Source organism: Nematolebias whitei, chromosome 10 (genome assembly GCF_014905685.2).
Source record: "Nematolebias whitei isolate Nwh7 chromosome 10, NemWhi1, whole genome shotgun sequence".
Classification (NCBI taxonomy): domain Eukaryota; kingdom Metazoa; phylum Chordata; class Actinopteri; order Cyprinodontiformes; family Rivulidae; genus Nematolebias; species Nematolebias whitei.
In genome coordinates this window covers 27,286,613-27,293,146 of record NC_056507.1, presented here as the reverse complement: position 1 = coordinate 27,293,146, position 6,534 = coordinate 27,286,613, and the positions used below count along the sequence as shown (strand labels likewise).

Genomic DNA, 6,534 nt, shown 5'->3' with positions numbered 1-6,534 from the left:
TATTTTATTTTTTTTAAGCGCCATTAAGCAAAACACTTGCATATCTGAGAAATAATGCAAATGTTGTGTCGGATCAAATTTGGTCAGAAGTAAAGTTGGAGACATCAGATTGCTAATCTTTCATTGGTGAAGATTGGTGAAGCATTGATAGTTGACTAAAATCATGTAGTTTATCTTAAATTTAAACGGTTTCTTCTATATCTGCAGGCTGTTTTAAATCTTCCACCTGAAAAGCACCCTCATAATGTCTCAGTAAAATCTGCACAGCTAAAAGGCTATACTGACCAACATTGGGCTTTTAGGACATAAAAGTCATTTATTTAGTTTCACCTGTTGTTACCTTCAGTAGAGTATAAATATCACTGATGGGTTTGATAATTTAATCCACCATTTTACCAAATTTGTACAGGATTTTTCTGAACTTTTTTAGTTTTAGTAACTCTGACAGTCTCTTAGAAATACTGACACGTTTGGAAACTTTGTTGTAGAAATCAGCCAACTTCAGTCACAGGAAATTCCTATATATCCCGAATACTTAAGAACTAGATGTGACCAGATTTTTAACAGAGAAAAACAATCATTCCTTGGTGTATAGTAAAATGAGCTGCTTTGTTGCAAACTAGCTGTGCAGTTCTTGGGTTGCAAAAGCTGGGAAATCTTTATGAGCTGTAAATGTAGAAATATTGCATTAGTGACTTGGATTGATTATAATTATATACAGCACATTTTCTCAGCATCATTTCATGCTGGACACTTTGATGGATGTAATGTATGCATGACATTTTGGATTTTAAAAGAAACACGTTGCCATCCTTTCTCCAAGTTGACAGTTTCATGAAGTCTTGATGAATTGATAGTTTGGTCTAAAGCCCTCTGTCTTTGAAGATGTTTTCTTTGCATCTGATTTTAGGAGGTTTAGTGAGACACTGACCTGTGTTTCACACATATTTTCTGCAGTGGGTGCATTATTATTATTATTATCATTATTATTATTATTATAGTTTATAAGTTATTTAAACTTTTCCATCCCACATATCTGTTTTGTTTGGATTATTCGGTGATTCTTTGAGTTTAATTGTTAGGTCCTTTGAGATCTTTTGTTTATGAGCTTCTGTTATTTTTATGTTACCCATTAGTTTAGATTCTTATCCACATGTGTTTCTGTTGATCATATTTAGATTCACCCTTGTGGTCGTGTTTTCCAGTGTCATATCTCGTTGGGTTTTGTTGTTTTGTCAGCTTCCTCAGTATTTTTTCTAGTTAGTCACCACCCTCACCTGTCCCTAATCAACAATCATTCCAGGTGTTTCCACTTTCCTCCCTCCCTCTGTTTGTATATTACCAGCCTCTACTCACCACTCCAGCAGCTCATTGTCCTGGCAAGTTCAGATGTCTTTGTCTGTTTTTCCCCTCCTGAATTTATATACTGTACTTTCCACTCTATAAGTCACATCAGTCCAAATATGTCTAAAAAAATCCATACATATGTCACTTCGTCATATACGTCACATCTATTATGCATCCCCGCTGACGCGTCACATTTGTTACGCGTCACCGCTGACAACCCGGAAATGTGAAACGAACCCGGAAATGTGAGCCAAACCCGGAAATGTGGGCCGGTGTGCCAAAAATTAATGTGTTGCCAAATGGCGGCCACGGGAGCGTACATAGGAGGATTTAACAAGAATTTAACAAGATTAACACTTTAAAACAATTGTTTGTTTGCTCGAAATTATAGTAAAGGTGTGTCTCAGTCTAACGTTTGCTTAATAAATGCACTTTGACGGTCGAATCAGCTGTATTTTGCCGGGGCAGTGCAGCTGGTTTAACTTGCTCCAAGCAGCAAACAGAACAAAGAAGGTGGAAGACTAAGGTAAGCCGATTGTGTCATTAATAAGCTGGTGAAGATTCTCAGTCATCCAGGACATGGTAAATTCAAAAAAGTTCAATTTAAAAAAGTTTAAAGTAAAGTATAATAAATAATGTCCAGTTGTTTTTGTCTTGAACTTTTTTGAATTTGTCATTATAGCCATGTTTACCTATTACATGAGACAACGGCATGCCTTACTGCTACTATGACTCTGCTTCCATCTAGTGGCTGAAAATGGTACTGTTTAAAAAAAATCAGTCAAAATGAATGAAAACGATCATCTCAGCCAAAAATTGGTTTATAAATATGGGGGGGGGGGGTCCATAAATACATTGCTTAGGCCTATAAGTGGCAGGGCATTCAAATTATGCAAAAAACTACGACTTAAAGGCCGAAAAATATGGTAAGTTTGTATTTTGCCTTTTGTTTTTGTTCATTTAAAATAAATCAATTTTTAGTTTACTTCAGAAGTCTTTCCGTGTGCCTGCATCTTGGGTCCAACCTACCCTACGCTGCCCTTGATAAACTGTGCAGAGATAAAATTAGATTACAGACGCACTAATGTCACAAGCTCACAATCAGCGTGCAACTGCTCAAGGCAACTGACTCTACCATCAAGCCAAACACTAGATGCTATTGACAAGATGAAAAGTATTCAATGTTTGTCATTTTATAAGTCACAAAGAATCAGAAAACTTCACAACTTAAACAAAGTAGTTATGTACAGGCCATCAAGGCCCCATGCTTAACTTGGTGAAACCAAGCACAGTTAAAACATCATGCAGCGTGTTTTCCTCCGCTCCAGCTCAACTCTGTTCATTAGAAAATGATTTTTCTCTCAGCTGCTGCAGTTGCTCCGTCATCAGGAATATGTTCCTGGTTGGAAATCCCCAGGAAGTGTTCAGTTCAGTCAGAGGGTGGGAAGAAAGGGCTTGGAAAGTCACTGGAGAGTGTGATTGTTGAACCATATTTAATGTATGAGCGTGTAGGAGGTGGAAACTCAAACACACCCCATGCTGTCGCTGTGACCCAGCCTTTTTACAAGGGAAATGGATCTGTGTTTTTCTCTCACCGCTGTCTCTGTGATCACAGCCTTTTTAGAGCTGGGCTTCCTGCCAAATCTAGCCCTATAGAGCAAATGCTAAATGGTAAAGCTGACTTCAGCCTCTGTGAGTGCTTTAATTTGAAATTGTACAATCTAGATTTTTCCAAATAGAGGGTGATAGACAATTATGGGCATTTTTTAATTGATAAACACTTAGTTACACTCCTCATTTGCTTCAGTACTTTGAGAGATGGTTATCTTGTCATTATAGTGCATGAGTGCATCTTTTAATATCTCAGCTGTAATTTCTTTAATGTGCACTTTCAGGTAATATTGTCCAAAAATATTTTTTGAACTCACTAAATAGCTTGTTTAATAAACCAGTGTCTGAAAGGCAGACAGCAGTCAATTTGCATTATATTTTAATGTCTAATAGCTAATTTATACAGTGCTAGCAGGATATGCTGGACACCTTGCTTTTGAAAACACAAGCATCTAAGTAAACGGTAGCATTCTGCTCACTTGCCTGAGCAGTGATGCTGTTACAGTGCATGCCAAGTGTTAACAGTCCATGCAGTTTTAACTTGGTGTGACTCTGTCAGTGAGGCGTAAGCAGATACCAGAAGTGGGTCAGGAAACGCTGCTGTGGTGTGGTTCAGGTCAGTGGCAGGGGGAATAAGGGCCTGTGGCGCTTCTTGTGATTTGGTCAAATGGGGTACCAGTTTGGAGCTGCAACTAACAGGATCATGCATTTAGAACATGGATACAAGCTAATTTGTGGCAATAAAAAGAAGTTTTATAATCTAAGGGTTCAGCACTAAGTGTCTTCCAGCACTTTTTGTTAATCGGTTGATTTTATTTATATATATTTGTAATGTGTAATGCCATTCGGGTGCATGGGTGTTTTGAGTTCAAGTTATTTTGTCACGAGTTCAATTTTTGCTTTTGTGCAAACTCTGTAATGATTGTGCACTTAGAAGATATTTTAAATAACTTTTCTTGGTAAAAATGAAACGCCTTTGCTTTAGTTTTAAATAACGCTGGAATATCCATGAAACCAATTTCCTGCTTGAAACTGATTTTAAGGAGTGGGCATCATGTGAAAACTTGGCCAAAGATCATGTGATATACTTTGGTTAGCAAATCTGTGAGGAAATGAACTAATGCTCTTTTGTCTGAGTGACAATTAAAAGATTACTTTGCAACACTTTTCATTAATGTACAAAAGGAACTGCAGCATTATTGTGAGTACCGTAAGTCACTACTTTCCCAATCAACTTAAATGGCTGCTTCAGCGACGTTCTTGTATTGTTGACGTTCTTGCATGTACCCAGTGAACTGTCGTTTTAGTGCTCTGTTGTAAGCACACTGTCAACGCTCTGAGCATCTCCTGCCAGAAACCGTTTTGAAGTTGTAGTCTAAAGGACATAACAGTCTTTGGAAAGGCTGTGTTATTATAAAAAGGACAGTTGTAATTACTCCTGTGAATACAATCCAATGTGTTGAAAGCTTTTATAAACTGTGTAGGTATTTTTATTTTTTTTTAATGTTCTGCTTCTGGGAATGTTTTCCATCCTCGGTAAACAAAAGCATGTCGGTGTGGAGGCCTCTCCAAGTCTCTGGTGGTTCTGCCCACCTCTCGATCCTGCTGAGTGTGTATTTTAATGGCAGGGGGTCTTCACGGAACAGTACAGGACAATGAGGTCAGAGACAGAGATCATAATTGTTTGGCTTCACCAGCGTGAGCCCCCGTCCACATGTGAAGTGTTTTGTGGATATGCAAAGATTTAATTTGATCATTTAGGCCTTGCATCAACACAAAAACTGTTTCATGAGCCCCTAAATCAGTCCAGTCCTGGTACTTACAGGTGAAAATATTGAAGGTTTAGGATGTTTTTGTGCTTTAATGCACCTGATCTGAATGAGTAGATGATTAACATGCTTCAGCAGAATATGGGGACAAGCTGAATGTTTAATTCAGTTGTTGTATGTGTGTTGGAGCAACTAAAACATGCAGGTTAGTGGCCATCGAGGACCAAGACTGGACAGCACTTCTCTTTTCTTTGAAACTGGGTTTCAGAGTGAGAAGATCCTTCATCACCACTTTTGCATTCTTATGTGGTCAGCCTGAACACTTTTTAAAATAAACGATAGGACAAAACAGCTGTGACAGCCACTGCAATTCTTAAATTTTCCAATTTACTTCACGTATTGTAAAATTGTTGCCTGTAGTCAACAATCATCAATGAGTTTAAGACAACTAAAAGCTAGTGTGCGTTGAAGATTTAAAATCTTAATTTTTCTAAGGATTCATTTTGAATATACAGTAGCGGTAACTCATCTGTGCTATCCAGTCTTTCTGCAGATACACTTTAATCAATTTTAATGCATTTCAATCCACTAAATAACCGCTCGAAGGTACAGTACACAGTCAAATAATGCCATGATGCCTTTTTCTCAGTGCATTCAAATGACAAAACTGTCAGATATAAATATTCATTCAACCTTTATTTAGACAGGTAAATCCCATTGAGCCTCAAGGATTCATTTACAAGAGAGACCTGATTTAAACAAAAAATGATAACAACAATAGATAACAGCGACAACAATAGACAAGAGACATACAATTAAAAAAAAATTACAAATTAAAATAAGATGGCAAAATGTAGCATAAATATAAATATCGAATCTTATAAGTGCCAATGTCTCAGTGTCTGTACTGAATGTGTATTGCAAACAACTGAGCTGCCATTTAAATACACATTTCACCTACAGTGTGTGACCTATGCTGGCAAAATGAATCACAATGAGGAATATTTCAATATTAAGTTGTCATTATTTTCAGATCCTCCATCTTAAAAGCTTCAAAATTATATATACTTTGATTCTGGCGAACCTCAGTTATGGCAAGAATCATTATTTGCACCTTTTTGCACTGCTGCCTGCATATGTTGGCTGTCAACAGACAGTGGCATATAGCAGGGCTCACATACTCCCTTTTTAATCTAAGTGAAGTCACTTCTATGTACCTTCCACAATAAAACAACCCTAGATAAAACGAGACAAAAGTGTTATACTATAAATACAGGGATGCCAGATAACCTTAAGTAGGTGATTTGATATTAGTGCCACCTCTTGAGGGTGTTTCATTCTGTATGAGCACACACCACCTACAAATTGACCTTTTTACAGTTAATGTTGCCATGCTCAATGTCAGTATTTTGTGATACATTGTGGTCTACATACATTCATGCCTACCTCCAGTTAGTTGAAATACACTTGGTCTAAACAGTATTCTTTTAATTTAACCTTTATTTATACAGGTAGTCTCATTGAGTCACGGGGGCTTATTTTCAAGAGAGACTTTAATCTAGACAGGCAACACATAAAATACAGATAACAATGCACAACAACAACAACAAAAAGCAATTAAAACAAAAAAAATTGTGTTATAAAAACACTGTTACTGTTGGCAGCATGGTTCTGTCAGCAGTGAGGTTCTTCCAGCAGCACGGTCCTGCCAGCAGCACAGACCCATTAGCAGTGTGGTCCTATTAGCAGTATGGTCCCACTAGCAGAGTGGTTCTGTTAGCAGAGTGGTCCTATTAGCAATATGGTC

General features: G+C 37.5%; 1 protein-coding gene across 1 annotated transcript in view; it reads left to right on the top strand.

Annotated features, from left to right (window-relative positions):
* The window catches only part of tln2b (talin 2b), a 127,353-nt gene that overhangs the window by 557 nt on the left and 120,262 nt on the right, over nucleotides 1–6,534 (top strand). The window lies entirely within an intron of this gene.